The 22,380-nt window shown below is 46.2% G+C and overlaps 1 protein-coding gene across 2 annotated transcripts in view; it reads left to right on the top strand.

Moving 5' to 3' along the window:
- The window catches only part of MEN1 (menin 1), a 373,352-nt gene that overhangs the window by 81,933 nt on the left and 269,039 nt on the right, over positions 1–22,380 (top strand). The window lies entirely within an intron of this gene.

The following is a 22,380-nucleotide window of genomic DNA, read 5'->3' as shown; positions in this document are numbered from 1 at the left end:
TCTGTCTTTCTTTAATCCATGCTGTCTGTTGCTTAAAATATATTTTCCAGCAAGAACTCATCTATGTGGTCTTTTATTAAACTCTCTACTATCTTCCCAACTATAGAAGTTAAACTAACAGGTCTATAATTACTTGGTAAAGATTTTGACCTTTTTTTTTAAATATAGGCACCACATTGGCCCTTAGGTTCTGTAATAAAGGTTCCTAGAGACTACCTTTCTAGCACCCAATATGATAGGGATGACAGAATACGACACTCCCCTATCCTTCAGGATCTGGGTTTCTATAGCCACGATGTCAAATTTAGCGAACGTAAAGCTGGGTGCAATATAAGACCTTGAGACAACAGGTCTGACGGTAGGGACCACGGGCCTTCTGCCATCTTCACTATGTCCGCATACCAGGCTGGAGCAATCCGTGTCACTCCCAAACTCTGCACAAGAGACGTGGTGGCAGCTGAATTGGAAGAAAGGCATAAATCAGTGAAAACTGGTTCCAAGAAAGCACTAAGGCATCTACCCCTGCTACACGAGGGTCCCTTACCCAGCACACAAAAAGACCGACTTTGTTGAACCTGGATGCCAACAGATCTACGTCCTGGCAACCCCATCACTGGCAGACTCCCTTGAAAAACTCGGGATGCAAATCCCATTCTTTGAATCAACTGCTGGCGAATGAAATAATCCGCCTGCCAATTTTCTACCACCGGGTTGAACACTGCTGACAAACTTGGAACCTATCTCTTTGTCCAGGTCAGAATGTAATTCACCACCTCCTCCTTAGCACCTCGATTCCTAGTACCGCCCTGGTGGTTGATGTATGCCACCACTGTTACATTGTCGGACTGAATCTTCACAGGCCAACCCTGAGGCCTCTTCCTTAGCACCTCAATTCCTAGTACCGCCCTGGTGGTTGATGTATGCCACCACTGTTACATTGTCGGACTGAATTCTCACAGGCCAACCCTGAAGCCTGGATGTCCAATACCTCAGAGCCAGCCTCACTGCTCAAAGTTCCAGGACATTGATGGGTAGAACCCTTTCCTGTGGAAGCCATGTTCCCTGAACTGTGACCTCCTCCAGGACAGCCCCCCAACCTGAAAGGCTGGCTTTGGTGGTTACCAACTTCCACTTTCCCTCTCTCCAAATTGTGAGTCATCAACCACAAATTCAGGCTTCGCAGTACCTCTAAAGACAGAGATATGCAGTAATCCAGGGCCAGAATCTTCAAACAGTCAGAATGTACCAGGAGTAGAATTGGGCATAGGGAATAGCCTTGAACGAGAACACCATCTTCCTCAGCAACGTCATACAGAGGCGAATTGAAGGATACCCCTTTTTGCCTTCAAACTGCAAACCTTGTTCATTAGGGCGCAACATTTCCCTGGAGGCAGAAATAACGTTGCTTGAATCGTGTCTAGCACCATCCCTAAATGGAGGAAAGGCATAAATCAGTGAAAACTGGTACAAGTAATCACTAAGGTATTTACCCCTGCCATGTGAGGGTCCCTAACCCTGGACACAAAAAGATTGACCTTGTTGTTGAACCTGGATGCCAACAGATCTATATCTGAGCATCCCCATCGCTGGCCGATTTCCTTGAAAAACATCGGGATGCAATGCCCATTCCACTGAAATCAACTGCCGGCGACTGAGATAATCCACCTGGCAATTTTCAACACCTTGAATGAACATTGTCGACAAACTTGGAACATATCTCTCTGCCCAGGTCAGAATGTAGTTCACCTCCTTCTGAGCATCTAGACTCCTGGTACCGCCCTGGTGGTTGATGTATGCCACTGATGTGGCATTGTCGGACTGAATCCTTACAGGCCAGACCTGAAGCCTGAACGTCCAATACCTCAGAGCCAGCCTCACTGCTCGAAGTTCCAGGACATTGATGGGAAGAACCCTTTCCCATGGAAGCCATGTTTCTTGAACTGTGGCCTCCTCCAGAATGGCCCCCCAACCTGAAAGTTATCAACCACCAATTCAGGTTTCGCAGTATCTCTGACAGAGATATGCAGTAATCCAGGGCTGGAATCTTCTTGTTCCAAACAGACAGAATGTACATTTGCAGCAGTCTAGAGTGGAATTGGGCATACGGAATAGCCTTGAACGAGGACACCATCTTCCTTAGCAACCTCATACAGGGGTGAATTGAAGGATACTTCTTGGCCTTCAAACTGCAAACCTCATTCCTCAGGGCAAAACGTTTACCTGGAGGCAGAAATACCTTTGCCTGAGCCATGTCTAGGATCATCCCCAAATACTCCATGTTCTGCACTGGTTCCAGGGCCAACTTCTTGAAGTTGAGCACCCAACCCAGCTGTTCCAGGATCTGCATTGTAAGGACCACATCCTGCTTCAGACTGGGCACTGATCGACCTCTGAGCAAGAGATCGTCTAGATAACATATGACTGATACCCCCTGAGTTTTGAGTAGTCTCAAGTCTGGAGCAAGAATTTTTGTGAAAACTCTGGGAGCCGTGGCCTGCTCAAACAGTAGTGCTATGAACTGGATGACCCCCATACTGCAAACTGTAGAAAACATTGGTGAGGAATAAATATCAGGACATGTAGGTATACATCCTTGATGTCTATGAACGCTAAAAAAAAAATCTCCTTCCTGTAAGGAGGCCACTACTGACTGAACCGATTCCATACGAAAAGGCCAAATATTTAGAAAATGATTTAGCCCCTTGAGGTCCAAAATGGGCCTTTCATCCCCATTTGGATTTGGGACTGTGAACAGGTTTGAATAAAACCCATGAATTCTTTTGTTTACTGGAACCTCCGTGATCACCCCGAGATAATAGGCAATCGAGTGCCTGAAATAAAGCTCTTCTCTTCCCTGGATTTATTGGTACATTTGACTTTAGAAATCTGGGAGGGGGACTGAAATTCTAGTCTGTACCCCAGAAAAATCATGGAAATGTCCATTTGTCTTGGTTTAGAGCCCTCCAGGCAGCAACAAATTCAAAAGCCTTCCCCCCACCCTAATGAGTGCCGGGCGCCCCTTCATAAGGAGTTGGACTTTGAATCTGCCTTGGATGACTTTTGCACCCAGGGTTTTGATTCTGAGTTCTACCTCTGGAGGCTGTGAATCTGTGTGTGGCGAAATGATTACCTGGTAGATGAGGGGCCAGCAACTGAAGCCCCTGACACCTTAAAAGAAGGACACTTGGATCTCCTTTTAAAGGGTTGAAGAGAAATCTTTTCTCCTGAAATCTTTTGGATATATTTGTCCAAATCTTCCCCAGACAGCTGTTCTCCATGAAAGGGAAAACCTGCCAATAATTTTTTGTATGGCAATTCTGCTGACCAGCTCTTCAGCCACAAACCTCTGTGCATCTGCACTAATAAGAGGACCAGACGAAAAATGTGCTGAATTGAATCCTTAAAAGCGTCAACTGCAAAACATAAAGCACGTGGAACTTCCACCAAATCCTCGGCTGTGTATTACCCCTGCACCAACGGTCTTCCAAGCACTCGCTTGACACGGTGAGAAACTCTAGCAAATGCCAATAGCTGCCACTGCTGGCTGTGCAATGTCAGGGCAGGGCTGTGGAACGGACAGGTAGGCCTAGTGGCAGGGTAACGCACTGGCTGACGACAACCACCACCAACAGACTGAAGTCCCTCAGGGCGCGGAGTCTAAGTCCCAGGCTGCCCTTCACCAGGGCCCCTGATGGTGGGGATGGACTTGACGCAACCAGGGACCAGGTCGCGGCCCCCGAGACACCCCAGCTGCGGTAATGGCCGCCGCCAATGGCGTGTAGTTGGTGAGAATGACAATAGCGTAGTCAGACAAGCCGGGTCAATAACAACGGGACAAAACAGTACAGAACAGTAGACAGAGAATCACAGGTCACGGGCCGGGTTCAGCAACGGAAGGTCAGATCAAAGGGAAACGCAGAGAATGGTCTTAGTCACAAGCCGAGTCAGAATACCAGAAGAGTCACGAGCGTATACACAGAGCTGTAGCAAGACAAAGACACAAGACACAAGTGCAAAGAGCATGTGCAGATCCCAGGCTTATATGTACTCAGCCACACCCCTCTGGGGGATGGACCTCAGAGACCTGAAGGCATAAAAGATTCCCATCATGCTCAGCAGAAATCCAAGATGGATGCTAGCACATGGAGTAACATAACCTCTGGGAAAAGGTAGGACCTTGACATGCAGTCAAACCTGCCATGGAGAAGGAGGCCTTAAAGAAAGACTCCAGCTTCTTATCTGCTGGATCCTTGAAATCCTGGACATTATCCACAGGACATGCTAAAGATTTATTCAGGGATTAAACAGCTACATCTACTAAAGGCAAACCCCATTTCTTAACAATCTTCTCTTCCATGGAGTACGAAAAAGAAAACCTCTTTGGTGAAACAAAAACCATGTCTGGGTGATCCCAGTCAGTTTACATAATTTGCTCCAGAAGAGGACGCACTGGAAAGGCCTGAGTACTCTGTGGAGGCTTCAAAGAGCCCAGAGAAGAATTTAACCTCAGAGGTTTCTATCGGAGGTAGCCTGAATCCAGATCGCACCTTATTAGTTAGGTCCTGGACTAATAATCTCTGAGACTGGGATGCAGAAACCGCCAGCTTCTCCTCAGGCTGTGACCCTTCAGACATAGACTCTACTTCCTGACCTCCTCCAGTTCTTCCTCATCCTCAGGTTCCACCCATTCCTGCTCCAGGATTGGTGGTTCTAGTGACAGGGATCTATCACGCTTCTTAGTCCCCTGAGACACATGCAATCATTTCAACGATCTTATCTTCTAACCCCACTAAAGCTGAAGCAAGATCATCCTTGGTTACATATGCTGAGGCATATATCCCATTAGTAGCCACAATGCCAGATAAATGCAGTGGCTTAGACTACCCAGTTGCTTCTGGCTTCTCAGGAGAGGATATTACAGCGGACCTTTGGCTAGGTTCCTCAGGAACTGGTGGTGGCAAATTGGTGCCCTGTCCTGCTGTGCCTCCCCCACTCCACTTTCTGGAAGACATTACTTCAGATAGTGTAAAAGCCTATGCACCTCCACTAGTAAACACAGACCACAAGATACAGCTATGCAAGTAGTGTGCTGAAGAAAAACACTCAATGCAATTGCTGACCTTATGAGCCACCAAGGGCAGCTCCTGACTGGCTGGCCAATACTTTCCCCTGAATAGCCTGCTTTGTGCCCCAGCCACAGGAATCCCTCAGCGGCAGCAGCCCACATGTGCCCAGGCCTCCCGATAAACAAATTTGGCTGGCTCCCGTCTCCGGCCACTACTGTGCATGCGCGCTATTCTCATGCCCGCTGAATGCGTGCGCACCCCGCTCGAGATGAGCTGGAAAAATTTGTAGTGTTCTTATGGCTCCAGACTAGCCCAAAAGGCTTGGTAGCCAGACTTCCGTTATCTTTGGCTCCCACTGCTGTAAATCACAGCCAGTAAGGAGAGACCGGGGATCTACGGATGCACAGAGCGGGGCTAGAAAGCGAGCATGCACCAGTTCCCCTATAGCAAGCAGCTTGCTATTGGGGGCACTGCTCTAGGGGGAGGAGCCAGAAGCACCAGTGGGGGACCCAAGAAGAGGATCATAGCTGCTCTTTGCAAAGCCACTGCGTAGAGCAGGTATGTATGCAATGTTTATTTTAAAAGAAAAAACCATTAACCTGTGCGGTACCATTTCCTATTTTTCACTGGAAAAAGGTTTTTGGTACCTAAGACCACCTTTTTTTTTTTTTCTCCTAAGACTGTGTCCTCCTTTAGTTAAATGAGGATATTGCTCTTCCTGCTGTTTGCTCTGCTCTGGTTTATATAAGAGAGATTGTGTATTCCCATGATTTTTCTTTTCAGGGTTTACCTGAACACCACTGAGGGAGAATAGATCAACAACTCTCTAAATAGATTTGTCAGACTATTTACCTAGCTTTTGCCATTTTCCTGCTGCTGCTCACTGTGTAAGGGAATTTGGTATGTCCTGAATTTTGGTTGACAGACTCCAGTTTACAAAAAATTTAAGGCTGCAACCTGGGCTTTTGCTCACACCTTTTCTAAATTTGTACAGGGTGGGTGTGGCTGCATAGGCACATTCAGCTTTGGCTGCAGGGTCTTGGATGTGGCAACCTGATCCTCCTTTGTTTCTCAAGCTGCTATTGTACACTCATGTGATTGGACATTGGCAAGAAAACTTTATAGGGCCACCCTTTAGCATGTACTCATGTAATCCCATCGACTCCAGAAGACTCCAGTTTTTTCTCAGTTCTTAGGTGATGGACCTGTTCTGCTCTGGAGAAGTATTTTCCCTTTTAAACTATGTAGTTACTTTAATTGTACAGTACAGGATACAGGTAACTTGTTCATACTCCATGGTATAGGCTTGTACCTTCAGGTGATTGGACACTGGCAAGCTTTTGAGGACGCATTTCCCTGGAGTGCTTTACCTATAACCCCACACCACCTCCTGTGTCCTTAGTTTTTTGCTAGTGTTTGTAGGTGATGGACCTCTTCTCCTTCCCAGAGGAACTGTCTTCACTATTTTATTATTTTTTTCTGTATAATTTAATCTTCCGATAATTGTAATTCTTTATTTTGATAAGACAAAGCATGTCAACATATAGTAGAAATTACATACAGCAAAGTCCCCACCAAATATGGCAGATAATACAAGCATTACCAGGGCATATTAAAAAAAATATATCAATACAGTTAATGTCACGATACACTGTGTGAGGGAGCCTGGTGATAGGCAACCTCTATAGACATATTGACAGAGGGAAGCTGACCTGAGCAAAGGGTGTCTGCGCTTACTATTGTGACAGCAATAACCTTTCAAATGTATACAGTAACAAAAGAAAAATGTTATCCAGAAAACCATCAGTTTAAGAGGTTTAGAAAGGAATGGACAGAGAAGAAGTAGGATAAAGATTAGAACAGGAAGAGGAAACAGATGAACAGTAAAAAAAGAGAAGGGAGTCTAGGGAGGGGTTTAGAAAGATGTTCCTCCAGGGGACAGGCCCCAGGCTTTGTAAATATATCATGGAGTCAGTTTGTGGGGGAAGAGTATGGGTTTAATCCAAGAGAGACAGGTATTTTGGTATTATTATTATTATTATTATTATTACTACGAGTTTATATAGCGCCAAAGGGTTTGCTCAGCGCTGTACAATAGGGGGGGACAATACATGGCACAGTACAACAAAGACAGACAGCGTACGAGGGGTAAGAGGGCCCTACTCTTACGAGCTTACAATCTAGGAGGGAGGGGGTAAAGGTACAGTAGGAAGTGGCTGGGGGGGATGAAGTGGTAGGAGGAATGAGGGAGGATGGCCGTTAGGTGAGGGTGGGGTAGGCTTCCCTGAAGAGATGGGTTTTGAGGGAGCGCCTGAATGTGAATAGAGAAGGCGACAGTCTGATGGATTGGGGCAGTGAGTTCCAGAGGATGGGGGAGGACCTGGAGAAGTCCTGCAGTCGTGCATGGGAGGAGGAGACCAGGGAGCAGGATAGAAGGAGGTCCTGTGAGGAGCGAAGGGTACGGGTAGGGTGGTACCTGGTGATCAGATTGGTGAGGTAGTCAGGGGCAGTGTTGTGAACGGCTTTGTAGGTCAGGGTAAGGAGTTTAAATTTGATGCGTTGGGCAATCGGGAGCCAGTGGAGGGAGAGGCAGAGGGGGGTGGCAGAGGTGGAGCGGGTGGTAAGGTGGATGAGTCTGGCAGCTGAGTTCAGGATGGTCTGGAGCGGGGAGAGCCTGCACTTGGGTAGGCCAGTGAGGAGGGAGTTGCAGTAGTCAAGGCGTGAGATGATGAGGGAGTGTACTAGAAGTTTGGTGGTGTCTGGGGTGAGGAAGGAGCGGATCTTGGCAATGTTGCGAAGATGGAGCCTGCATGTGTTTGTGAGTGATTTGACATGCGGTTGGAGGGAGAGGTTCGCGTCAAGAATGACGCCAAGGACTTTGGCTTGCGGGGTGGAAGTGATAGTGGAGTTGTTGGTGATGATGGATAGGATGGGGGGGGGGGGGTGTGGGCAGGGGGAAAGACGAGAAGCTCGGTTTTGGAGAGGTTAATCTTGAGGAAATGTAGCGACATCCAGTCTGAGATGTCATTTAGGAGGTGAGTGATGCGGGCGGAGATAGTGGGGGTGAGGTGAGGGGTGGAGAGGTAGATTTGGGTGTCGTCAGCATAGAGGTGATAGTTGAAGCCGTGAGATTGTATGAGTTTGCCCAGGGAGGAGGTGTAGATGGAGAAGAGAAGGGGTCCAAGGACAGAGCCTTGGGGGACCCCAACAGAGAGGGGGAGGGAGGGGGAGGTGGCACCATTGTAGGTGACACTGAAGGAGCGTCGGGATAGGTAGGATGAGAACCAGGAGAGAGCAGCATCTCCGATGCCAAGGGAGAGTAGTTTACTAAGAAGGAGGGGGTGGTCAACTGTGTCGAAGGCCGCAGAGAGGTCCAGGAGAAGGAGGACAGAGTAGTCGCCCTTGGCTTTGGCGTTGAGTAGGTCGTTAGTGATTTTGAGGAAGGCGGTTTCAGTGGAGTGTAGGGGACGGAAGCCGGACTGTAGAGGGTCAAGGAGGTTATTGTCAGTAAGGTGGGAGCTTAGGCGATCGTAGACTAAGCGTTCAAGGAGCTTGGAGGTGAGTGGCAGCAGGGAGATGGGTCTGAGGTTGTTGGGGTCCGCGGGATCCAGGGAGGGCTTTTTGAGGATGGGGGTGATATGCGCGTGCTTTAGGGGGGAGGGGAATACGCCAGTAGAGAGGGAGAGATTGAAGATGTGGGTGAGGGAGCGGATGAGGGAAGAGGGGGGTGACCGGAGGAGTTGAGAGGGGATAGGGTCCAGGGGGCAGGTAGTGAGGCGGGCTTTTGAGAGGACTTTGGCGACTTCCTCAGTAGTGACAGGGCTGAGGGAGTGCAGTGCGGGGGGGGTTATGGTGGGCGGGGCATTGGGAGAGGAGGGGGGCAGTGCGGTTGTGAGGGCAGAGGAGGGGGGAGATGAAGGGGTGACGGGGGCGAGGAGGCTAGGTGGGGAGGTAGATTGCAAGTTGACGATGTCCTTACGGATAGCGTCAATCTTGTTGTGGAAATGGGTGGCAATTTCGTGGGCGGTGAGAGAGGTACTGAGTGGAGGAGGGGGGGGGGAGAGCAGGGAGTTGAAGGTGGAGAAGAGTCGGCGGGGGCAGGAGGAGAGGGTGTTTATTAGGTTAACAAAGTAGGCCTGCTTGGCGGCGTGGAGGGAGGAGGTGTAGATAAGAAATGCAGATTTGTAGAGGGAGAAAGTATGAGGGGACCTGGTTTTGCGCCACAGTCTCTCCAGTGCGCGACTGCGACGTTTGAGGCGTTTAGTGCTGTCGGTCTGCCAGGGTTGAAGCGGTCTGGGTTTGATGATGCGTGTGGTAAGGGGTGCCAGAGAGTCTAGGGCAGCTGACAGTGAGTCATTGTACAAGGTGGTGGCTATGTCAGGACATGACAGTGAGAGGATGCTGTCGTGAAGGCAGTCGGCGGCAGAGTGTATTTTTCTTCTTGAATTAAAGGATAGTCATCAGCTCCTCTGTCTTACAGATTTCAGTAATTCTGGACAATCTCATGCAAGACATGAGAGGGGTTGTTGATTTCCAGTGCCAGAACATATGGTCGGGCTGCTGTAATACGTTGAGCAGTGGGTGATGTTTTGTAGTGTTTCAGAGGAACAGTGTCTGTGTAGGTGGTAACTAATGGGGTTCGTCTCTAAATCGACTTAAGCTTGGAAGATTATTTTACACGCCTCCAACCAGAAAGGCTGTGGTAAAAGATAGTCCCAGAAAATGTGGGATAGCATGCCCAGACCAAATTGGTATTGGCAACACGTGCTAGGAACCTAAGGAATCTGCTTTTGAAGAAGGGCAGGTACATGGTACCACCGTGTGAGAAGTTTATAGTGCTATTCCTTGAATCTGTTAGACAGGGATACCCTATGGGACAATGAAATGGCTCTACATATCTGAGTTCTGGAGAGGGAAATTCGAAGTTCCTTTTTTTTTTTTTTTAAATGGGGTGGGGTAAAATCGTCACATGGGGCAGTAAGAAACTTATAAAGTAGAGTGCATGAGGGATTTTTTTGCATTGTGGCGTAAAGATTTGAAGGGGGTAAGATGCCTAGCAAATTGTTTTGGCAAGGATAGAGACCTTTCTTGGTGCCTAAGGTGAAATGCACCTAGGGGGTCCAAAGGAGGCAAGAGCATGGTAGGGCCTGGTAGAGCATGGTAGGGCCTGGGTTGGTTCACTAAGAATTGCATAGTTCTGATGTTGCCAACACCCAAGGGTGTTGTAGATGTTTGTTATCCTGGCCAGCAGTGAACCTAGGGTGGCCCGAAACTGGAAATTAGTGGTATTCTCCGATTCAATCAACTCTCATTGTTTTCTGTTACCTACACAGGAGCAGTGTATCCGTATTGGTGCAACTTTTGTAAAACCTTGGGAGCCATACCACTGTAATGGCCTGTAATGTTGCTTCAGGCACTGGATCCTGCATGGTGTGCTCACATTGGAACTTTGTGCAGCATGAATTAGCCGCAGGTGCCATACAGGTCCATCACTATGAAAACCCTGTCCCTGAAGACCCTTGTTGAGGGGTTTGCCCACTGTGATGGCGGAAGCCTAAACTTGTATACAGTCCAGCATTGTGGACACATAAGAAAGGGTCACCCTATATTTTTGATCGTTGCTGTATAAAATGAAGCTATTTTTTTAATATATTCGCTTTGCAGTGAAAACGTTTCAAATTTGGCTCTAAAATCCAACCACTCAAAGTTCAATCTTAGGTGAATGATTAGGTGTTATATCATACCACTTTAAAACCACTTCTGCCTAGAGCACTTATAAGGTGTTCAGGTGCTCCCTCTGACCTTTTCCCCAGGAAAATGCATTCTGGACATGCTTACTCCATGAATAACCCACAGGGAAAAACCCTCGCTTGTAGCGATGGTGGAGACTAGACAAAAAGGAGCTAGTCGACCAGAGTTGGACTCTGGCATGTTTGTCCTTGAGGATGTGGACTAAGGGGGAATGAAGAGAATATCAAGGCAGTGTTGGAGGAAGCTGCAGAAGATTTCTCTCACCCATATTGTCACTATATTGAAGAAGGAACTTCACACAATATGCTAGCTAATGTTTAGAAGCTCATTGCCTCTATCTGCAAAAGCCCTGGCATACTGCAGGCTGAATTCCCCCCCATCGCAGCATGCCCCCAGGACACAGAGGAACCTACAAATATTTGCTAAACATTCCCTGTTCATAAACTGGTAGAATTTAATGAATAGATCACTCCTGAAAGGATTTTATACCCCCCAAAATCTTTGTTGAACCCTACCCGGTGGGGTTTGCACAAAAATGGGCTTTTTCTGCGGTTGACTGTGCAATCCATGTCATAAACAAACAGCCCACTGTACCTATTGAAGATGTTACTTCTTTTAAAGATACTACTGACAGAAAATTTGAGAAAGAATTGTCTACAACCTGTCAGGCCCAGCCCGGGCAACCAGATTTTTCTGCTATTTTTGTGTCAAACTGCAGTTAGCTGGACTACGACAATGAATAACCAACATGACCTTGTGTTTCAGGATTGTCCAGTTGCGGAACACATATGAAAACTGCCTTTTTTCTCTTTTCTTTTAGTGTAGATGCCGTGGAACACATCATGAGACAAATAATCAGATGGTCTCTAAACTCCATTCATACTGTATGTACAAACCTTTGGTTACAGACTTGGACTTAAGAAATTGCCTGTAAAAGTTGCCTTACACATATGCCCTTCCAAGGTGGACATCTGTTTGGTGAAGCACCTGACCACTTCATAAGAGGGACAAAACCTCCCTCTTCAGTAGGTCCTTACTCCTTAGTTCAGCCCTCCCTTTCAGCACAAGGCTTTGCCCACAAAAGCCATCAAGCCCTTTCCAAAACCATCCGCACAATGAAGGGGCACCCTCACTCCTAAGAGTGGGGGGACATCTGTTGCAATTTGCATGTCTCTGGGTCATAGATGTCCCAGACCTGTGGGTTCAATCCGTGGTTGCAAAAGGGTACAAGATTACAAGATAGAGTTCAAATCTCTACCACTTCACCGCTTTCTTTTGCCAAATCAACCAAAAACTGTTCAAGGGCGGTCAGATTTGCAAAACATTCTAACCCACCTCTTGTCACATGGAGTTTTGTACCTGTGAGATCAAACTCCCCATCAATGTCATGGAGCTCAGAGCTGTCAGGCTGCCCCTCCAACATTGGACATACAGTTCAGGTACAGTCCAATTCTGCCACAGTGGCTTAGAACAACCATCCCATTCCTTGAAAAGAAGCAAACCAGATTCTGCCCAGCATTGTCTGCAGCCCATATTCCAGGAGTGCACAACTGGCAGGTGGATTATCTCAGCCATAACTGCTTTGACCAGGTGGAATGGTCCCCACATTCAGATGTGTTCAATTTGATATGCAAAAAATGGGGGAATCTAGATGTGGCCATCTTAGAATCCAGGTGCAACAATAATAACAACAAATACCTTCTCTATATACAAAACAAGAGATCCTCCGGCTATGGACTCAGATGCTCTAGTTATCCTCTAGTGCAGCCATCACTAAATGGCGGACCGTGGTCCGGATGCGGACCGATTCAATGTTCTTCCCAGACCCGCTGCTGTTGCGCCATATAGGAGCCATTCCCCCCCCAGCTGCTGCTGGCACTATCTTCTTTGCAGGGCTGACCTACGGCAGTAGCACAACAATTAGCTGATTGAGTTCTAGGACTGCCCTGCATCATAGCAAGGTAGGCAAGGGAAGTGGGCTGTGTCACAACTATGAAGCACGGGGGAAGCTGGGAGTGATGTGAAAGGGGTCCGGAAACGGTAATGTGAAGGGAAGAGGGTGATATAAAAGGTGCGGGTGAGGGCAGGAATGTGAACTGAGTGTTATGAAAGGAGGGGGATTCTACAAAGTGGATGAGGACAGGAATGTGAAGGGGGGCTGGAGACTGCAGTGTAAAGGATGGGTTCTATAAATGGGGTGAGGAAAGAAATGTGACGGGGGGCTGAGGACTGGAGAGTGAAGGGGGGTTCTATAAAGGGGGTGAGGACAGGAATGTGAAGGGGTACTATAAAGGGGGTGAGGACAGGAATGTGAAGGGGGTGCTATAAAAGGGGGGGGGAGGACAGGAATGTGAAGGGGGGACTGCAGAGTGAAGGGGGGGGGGTTCTATAAAGGGTGTGAAAACAGGAATGTAAATGGGGAGCTATAAAGGGGGTGAGGACATGAATGCAAATGGGAGTGCTATAAAGGTAATGAGGATAGGAATGTGAAAAGGGGCTGGGGACTGCAGTGTCCAGGATGGGTTCTATAAAGGGGGTGAGGATTGCAATGTGAAGGGGGACTGAGGATTGCAATGTGAAGGGTGGTTCTATAAAGGGGGTGTGGACTGTAATGTGAAGGGGGACTAAGGACTGTAATGTGAAGGGAGGGATGATGTGCAGGGGAACTGAAGAACACTGATGTAATAACAGGACTGTGATGTGAAGGATCAGAGGGTAGGTTCCATATACGCAGAAACGCAGAGAAAGAAGTCCCTGACCCTTTTTTTAAATGGCGTGATACCGAGCTTCATGATACTGTGGCACCATGCTGTTTGGCACTTGCAAAGACGCTCTGTGTTTGCCAATGCACAGAGCTGCCTTTTAAGAATCAAACATATGATTCAGGCCTCTGCTTGAAGGAAATTTTACTGACTGGACCTTTGTGAATTTTAATTCAATAACCCTGCTCTAGTGTTTATTCATGGTATATGTATGCCTTCTCCCAGCATCCCCAAGAAAATTCATACCAGACCCTTAACCTGAGAGTGCAGAATGTCTGGCCAGGAAAGGGGGAGACGGTACGAGCATGTGTCCCCATCCCTCCTGAACCATACCATACTACTTGCCCTCGACCCTTGTCTGGTGGTTGTGGGGGTCTGCAGGCTGGGGGCTTATTAAAACCTGGTAAGCCCCCTTTATAAAGGGCCCCCAGATATTGGCCCCCATTACTCATTCACAAAAATAGTATCCTAGATATTATTCCCAAAATACCAGTGCACTAGGACTGAAAAGTCCCGTAAGCATTAAAAACTAACCGAGTTGCTGGATTGTATACATTCAACAACCAGAGCTTAGGAAATGTCAATTGTCCTAAAACATCATCAAAATGTTCTCACAATGGCCTTCAGCAAATAAAATAAGAACCTCTTCATTCATGAATCAGAATAAAATACATGCATGAAAATAAGATGCATCCTGTTTCTTCTTTCCTCCACAAGTGTAATTCAATTCTGTAGATTAATCCTCTTCCTTCTATACCTGTCACACTCAAAAACAAAAAGGAAAAAATAACATATAGTGTAGTATGTCCAAACAAAATGCACCGTAAAGCTAATCAATGTGCTCATATCTTCATTTGTGTGATTGTCTGCCATGCATCACTAAAACCTGCATCATCCTGTGACAACTTCTTTCAAATATCTACCCTTACCCTCTGGATCATCAGTCCCACTTGATAGAAATCCACTACCAATTTTTCCTTCCAGAATATTCCTCTTCCCTTTGCATTCACTAATAGAAGCTCTGAAAACAATATAACAAAATACATTTTAAAATAAGTAGCCTCTAGAGTACATAAATGTGCTCAAATTTCTATTATGTGCTTAGTGCTTTACTAAACCCGTTACATGCGTTCCCATTAAAAGTGCATCCTCATGCAACTATTGAAATCCTTCAGTATCTAACCTTACCCTTGAAATTAGTAATCATGCATTGTATATCAGTCTCCCTGCTATTCCCTGCAGACAACTCCAATTGCAGTGTCCAATGGCACCAAAAAGACAAAAATTCGAAAATAGTGTAATACCACTTTAATTACATTCTTGCATGTGAGTGGTTTATCATTTTTTAATAATAGCTTTCTTAAAGTACAAACGGTGTCCCCACAGTGATCCAACCACCTTGTGTCAGACATAACTTATTCATTCAATATGCCTTTACCAAACTCCAAAACCCATGCACTTATAACACAATCCTCGCTCTGCTCCTTCAATAGTATCCCCTCTCATCCACAGCAATGTTAATCAAAATGTCCATACAAGAGACTAATAAATGGCCATAGTGCAGTGAGCTTCCTGAGGACACACATCGTGCAAAATGAATTGAGGTCACATCCAGTTGCTGGAACATACATCGGCTGTGGTACGAGCGGCGGTGTGAAGGAATGGAACCCCCTAGAGAGTTGTTTGTGTTTGGGCCCCCTTTGGCACCTATTTCATGTGAGTGTATATAGTTTCTACTTTTAATTTTACTTCTTTTAATAGCATTTATTGCACTATGAGCGTTGCTTTTGAGCTTCTCTCTGAGATTTGTTTGGCACTGGAGGGGGTTTACTAGTGGGTCTATGGGTGGATAAACTTCTGTGATTCTGCATAAAGAAGTGGATATCTAATTTGGCCATACACACACTCTGATATTGCATGCTTGCTGGCTACTTTGTTGACTGATGTGATCTGGTAAGTGTACAATTTTATCTGGACATGTTGGTGAAGCACTGCTGAATTAATGGAATTGATCACTTAATTCTTTTTCTTGACCACAAGTAAATGGTGTTTGGGGACTATTTATTATTCATTATTTATGGGTTTTTTTTTTAATTTTTCACCATTTTTATCAGGGGCAGTTTGAATATGGTTATTATTGAGAAGGACTAGCGCCTACCTTTGTTGGTCTGCTTATATACAGTCCGGTCCATAAATATTGGGACATCGACACAATTCTAACATTTTTGGCTCTATAGACCACCACAATGGATTTGAAATGAAACGAACAAGATGTACTTTAACTGCAGACTGTCAGCTTTAGGCGTGGCCAAAACAACTGTTTGTAACATTCTTAAAAAGAAGGAAGGCACCGGTGAGCTCAGCAACACCAAAAGACCCGGAAGACCACGGAAAACAACTGTGGTGGGTGACCGAAGAATTCTTTCCCTGGTGAAGAAAACACCCTTCACAACAGTTGGCCAGATCAAGAACACTCTCCAGGAGGTAGTTGTATGTGTGTCAAAGTCAAAAATCAAGAGAAGACTTAACCAGAGTGAATACAGAGGGTTCACCACAAGATGTAAACCATTGGTGAGCATCAAAAACAGGAAGGCCAGATTAGAGTTTGCCAAACGACATCTAAAAAAGCCTTCACAGTTCTGGAACAACATCCTATGGACAGATGAGACCAAGATCAACTTGTACCAGAGTGATGGGAAGAGAAGAGTATGGAAAAGGAAAGGAACTGCTCATGATCCTAAGCATACCACCTCATCAGTGAAGCATGCTGGTGGTAGTGTCATGGCGTGGGCATGTATGGCTGCCAATGGAACTGGTTCTCTTGTATTTATTGATGATGTGACTGCTGACAAAAGCAGCAGGATGAATTCTGAAGTGTTTCCGGCAATATTATCTGCTCATATTCAGCCAAATGCTTCAGAACTCGTTGGACGCCGCTTCACAGTACAGATGGACAATGACCCAAAGCATACTGCAAAAGCAACCAAAGAGTTTTTTAAGGGAAAGAAGTGGAATGTTATGCAATGGCCAAGTCAATCACCTGACCTGAATCCAATTGAGCATGCATTACACTTGCTGAAGACAAAACTGAAGGGAAAATGCCCCAAGAACAAGCAGGAACTGAAGACAGTTGCAGTAGAGGCCTGGCAGAGCATCACCAGGGATGAAACCCAGCGTCTGGTTATGTCTATGCATTCCAGACTTCAGGCTGTAATTGACTGCAAAGGATTTGCAACCAAGTATTAAAAAGTGAAAGTTTGATTTATGATTATTATTCTGTCTCATTACTTTTGGTCCCTTAACAAGTGGGAGGCACATATGCAAACTGTTGTAATTCCTACACCGTTCACCTGATTTGGATGTAAGTACCCTCAAATTAAAGCAGACAGTCTGCAGTTACAGCACATCTTGTTTGTTTCATTTCAAATCCATTGTGGTGGTGTATAGAGCCAAAAATGTTAGAATTGTGTCGATGTCCCAATATTTATGGACCTGACTGTACATAGTGTAGTATGTTCAAATGAAATGCATTTATCTTTTCCCCCCCATAAACTTACAAGCAAAGAAAGGTAAAAAAAAAACACATGCAAACCAGCATCAATGATGGCCACCACAGCGAGGGTAAATTGAGAAGTGGGAGGTGTAATAATACTGGTTACATCTGCTCTTAGCTTAAATATTGAGGCCCGATAGCTCTGAATGCTTTTGCAAATCCAGAAAGCATGAAGTATGTTGGCTTAATATTCCAAATGGCCACATTCCCTCCAGCAATACAGGGAATTAGTTGGGGAAAAAGTTGCTTACCAAGCAGGAGTAAGTACCTTCTGGACAGAATTTTATGAGAGAAATTTACCAGTGGTTAACACATCTGGAAGATGTGAAGCTAATTTTGATAGCTTATGACTGTTGTTCATTAAAGAAGACACTACCTAGATCTTCCCACTAGGGCACGGATGGTAATTTGACAAAGACTAGTTTATAGTTTATGGTGGAGAAAATACTACAGTAGGTATATAGCTCTCTGTGTAGTCGTGGGTACTGTATAAAGTTCCCATGCTTTCAGTGGAATTGTTAGTGGTGCATAGTCAATCATGTTTTATCTGAAATAATTTGAATTTCTATTACGTTCTTTCACAGACACAGCTTTTCTAAATCTTGACTATAGCCAGGGCCGTTTTTAGGGAGGGGCAAAAGGGACAGCTGCCCTGGTCCCAGTCCTTGTGGAGGAATCTTTTTGCGATGTTCAGACTCATGTGAGCAGACCATGTCAGCATTCACATGTAAATAACGACGGCATTCATATGTAAATAGCGGCTGCAATGTGGCATTCAAATGTAAAGAGTGGCAGCAGTGTGACATTCATATCTACATTATTCCCCCCCCCCTCCCCCCCATTCCTGCCACCAACACTTCTGCTGTTGGTCAGTGTACATTCCCCCTTACATTGGTGGGGCCCCTAACCTTCTCTGTCCATGGTGTACAGGCAGTGAGGAGATGATTTACTGTAACCTTCAGCAACCAATCAGTGAGATGTAATTATATGCTGTAACCTTTAGCAACCAATCAATGAGTGGTAAGGATGTGCATTAACCTCTAGCAATCAATGGGTGAGCCCTAATAATGTGCAGTAACCTCTAGTAACCGACCAGTAATGATGTGCAGTAATCTCTAGCAACCAATCAGTGAGCGATAAGGATGTGCAGAAATCTCTAGCAACCAATCAGTGAGCGATAAGGATGTGCAGAAACCTCTAGCAAACAATCAGTGAGCAGTAATGATGTGCAGTAACCTCTAGTAACCAATCAGCAAGCAGAAATCATGTGCTGTAACCTCTAGCAACTAATCAGTGAGCCTTTATGTGTGCTGTAACCTCTGGCAACCAGTCAGTGAGCGGTAATGATGTTCTGTAACCTCCGGCAGTCAATTGCAATTGCTGCCTGATCTGCTGCAGTAAACTGATTTTGAGCTGTTATTTATTGTATGTCTCAGAACAGGTAGAGAGCGAAATTTCATGGGTGGGCTCAAGAAAATGTTTGCCCAGGGTCCAATCAATAGTAAAGATGGCCCTGACTATAGCTCCACCTACAGGAGTAGGGCACTAGGCAGAAAAAGAACATGGCACCACATATGAACTGGTATAACCCCCCTCTCTGCTGTTCTCTGCTGTGACCTGTGGTTCCATAGCCTTTTTTTTTTTTTTCCTGTGATTTTTCCTGCGGAGACCTTCAATCAACAGTCCAGCTGGATAATCTAGATTCAGTGGTCACCACAGTCTGGGCAACAAGCGCGCACAAACCTTTAGCTACGGACAGGGTCGACTTCGACATCCCCAGAGAGTAGGATCTGTCGTGTGAGCCTTACCTGCACGCTTCACTGGACTGGTAAGTAGATGGCCCCTCCCTTCCCTCCCAGGACATGGTGTGGGGTGTATGTACTCCTTGGGGTGGTCAGTTCTGCAAGGCCTCTCTCCTCCCTCCTGGCCTCTGGTATTTCCTCCTGTCCCCTCTGACCAGGCTCTCTCCCCTCCTCCTACCACCCAGTCCCTGGTGCTTAGGCCGAATTTTCCTGGCCTCTTTGGACAGGAGGAAGGGGGGGCTTCTCAGTTGTCCCTGAGGGTTCTGCATGGTGAAGGTACCCTCCGGGATCTGGGAGGTCTCATTGCTGCCATATGCTCTACTGTGGCTGGTGGCCATTTTACCTGTGATCCGGCGGCAATATTGAGGTGGACAGAAAGGGTGCCTATTTTGTGGTGGATCTTCCTATTGACTTGAATGGGCACTGGCTGGGAAAATGCAAGGTGGCCATTTTTATGTGGCCACAAGGCTGCAACCATCTGGCCAATGTTCCCCATTGACTTGTATGGGAGCTGGCTGAAAGAGTGCATGGCAGCCATTTTCTTGTACCTGTGCGGCGGTGGCTATCGTCCTTTTGTGATTCCGAAGTGCTTAGCAGTACGTTACCCCTTTAAGGAAGCCCTTCTAAACAAGTGGATCTCCCTATTTCGAGACTGAATAAAGCAGCCGTGATACTGGTGGAGGAGTCTCCCTCCTTTAAGAATCCTACAGACCTCTGGGCAGAATCTGTTGCCTGCTCTGTAGGTGTTGGTCCACAGCACTGGTGTCCCAGATGCTGACTGAATAAGTCAAGGTTCTGCGGCAAAGATTGTCCACAAGTGGATCAGGTGTATGTTGATCAGTTGGACATATTGGTCCAGGGCTTGAATTATGTTTCTGATGCATCTTTGGATGCTGCTCTGCCTCTTCCAGCTCTCCTTCTCATGCTTCATTGGGGACTTTGGCTGAAATGCTGGTCTGCTGACTAGACTTCTAAAAAGGCCTTGATGAATCTGCCCTTCCAGGAGGAATGTCTCTTCAGTGCTACCTTGGATGGCATTATCAGGAGCCTCACAAGAGGCAAGAGTTTTTTCCTCCCACAGGCCAAGAAGGAGATTGAACCGTGCTCGGGCCTTCCTTTACTGCCCTAAAGAGGATTTTTAATTCTCCTAGCTCCCCTGACAAAAGCTCCAAGTCCTTCAATGGCCCTACAGGTGGTACCAAGAGCTCCTGTACCCACAAATTCACCAATTGTGCAAACAGGTCCTTATCAGTATGATGGTTTTCCCCCATCTGTTTTTAAGGTAGGGTTGCTGCTACTTGGGCCCTTGGACCGCCCTCTTTCCAGGCAAGTGGGTCTGCGAAATGGTTGTGTCTGGATACAGGATAGGTTCTTCTCCACCAGAGACATTGTTTCTCTGCAGTCATCTCCTTCCACCATTGCACCTTCAGGCCCTGTGCAAGGTGGTGCAGGATCTGCTGCTCCAGGGAGCAATAGTCCCTGTGCTCCAGCCGGTATGGTTTTTATGGTTCCAAAAAAAGGACAGGGTTCCCCTGTTTTTGGACCTCTATGGCTTTGAAATGCTTCATGTGCATGCAAAAGTTCAAGTTGGTTTGCACTTTGGGTATAGGATTGTGTATTCATACATCTGTATATAACTTTTTCCCTTTCTGTTGGTTGACTTGGATGGATTTGTGTCTTTTTTCAACCAGATTATGTCATTATATAGAATCCATCCATTCGGTGGGGGCTTCTCTTCATCAGTGAGATTTTCTGGGGTCCATGGCCATCACAGATGCAAGCCTGCACTCTCCCATCTACGTAGGACATCAGTGGTTACTTCGCTTTGCAGTGGAGGATGCAAACTATTGTTTTGTGGCGGTCCCCATTTGGTTGGTCTTGTTCCGTAAGCAGTCCTACCTTTAGTCTTGCATGCAGGCTCTGAGTCTTATGGTGTCTGCCTTGAAAGTGATCCCATATGCGTATTTCTGTATGAGAGTTCTGAAGAAGGAAATCCTTTTGACATCGGACAAGTCTCCCTCTTCCCTGGACAATCATATTTGTCTGGGCCTCCCTCCACTGGTGACTCCGGTCTCCTCCCGTACAGGCTGGGAAGTCCTCTTCCTGCTCCACTGGATGGTAGTCACAACGGATGCCAGCCCGTCCAGCTGGAGAGGTACACTGGGTTCAAGATCGGCACTAGGTCACTGGACTCCAATGGAGGCTCGACTACACATTAACATCTTGGGACTGCAAGCGATCTGGCCATCTCTGGAGCACTGTATGGATCTTCTCTGGGGCTTCTGGTCAGGAGTCAAAGAGACAACGCCACAGCAGTGGCTCATATCAATTACCATACAAAACAACCCTCTTCAGACTTTTCAAAAAAGAAGACACAGATGAACACAACAATATGAATCTTACTTTGTTCAAGCAACCACAAAAGAGGATGATGACATCCAACACATTGTAACATTCACTAAGTAGCAAGTGCACTCAGAGTTGTTTCCACTCACCCTGTGAAAGGGTTATATGTTCTGGCGATTTAGAAGTCTCATAGCCATGCCAGGCAAGACTGCCTCTTCAGACTCTATGAAAAGGAAGATGCGGATGAGCATGACTATCCTGCTGGTTTAAGCAGCCAGGGATAGAGATGATGACACCTAATAGGATGTCAGATTCAATAAACACATTGTCAGTACACTAAAGGAATGGTTTACACTTACCCTTTGAAAGAGTTATCTGCTTTAGCAATGAGAAGCTGCCTAATCTTCCCAGGCAAAGCATTCCTCTTCAGAGTTTCCACAAAGGATGATGTGGACGGACATTACTGCGGTTTTGGTGCATTCCAGCGCAGTTCTGTGCAGAAAAAATGCAGCATGTTCTTTTTTTTTTTTCTGCAACCAGAACACACTGGAACTGCACGCACTGATGTGAACTATGACATTGTCAACCATATAACCTATTTTCTGTGCATTTTGGATGCAGAAAAAAAAGCACTGAAACACATGTAATGTGAACTGGCCCTGAAGGAATGTTTCCACTCACACTGTGAAAGGGTTATCTGTTCTATAATTGAGCAGTCTCCTAGCCTTCCAGGCAAACAATCCTCCTCAGAATCTTCCAAAAGAAGATTCAGGTGATCATGACTGTATGAGCCCTGCTGGTTCAAGCAACCAGGGATAAAGAAGTTGACACCAACAACGTATCACATTCATTGACTGATGTGGTCAATACATTCTAAAGGAGTTGCTTCCTCTCACCTTGTGAAGGGGTCATATATCCTGCCAATCAGCAGTCTCACAACCTTCTCAGTCAAACCAACCCTTTCCAGATTTGTCAAAAGAACATATGGATGAACATGACTGTATGATTCCTGCTTTATTTAAGTAGACAGTAATTAAGATGATGGTGATCAATTTGTCACAATTAATTAAGCATGTGGTCAAGCCACTCTAAAAGAATTG

Source organism: Staurois parvus, unplaced genomic scaffold (genome assembly GCF_062004578.1).
Source record: "Staurois parvus isolate SC_StPar_1 unplaced genomic scaffold, SC_StPar_1.0 ptg000275l, whole genome shotgun sequence".
Classification (NCBI taxonomy): Eukaryota; Metazoa; Chordata; class Amphibia; order Anura; family Ranidae; genus Staurois; species Staurois parvus.
This window is presented reverse-complemented; position numbering and strand designations above follow the sequence as displayed.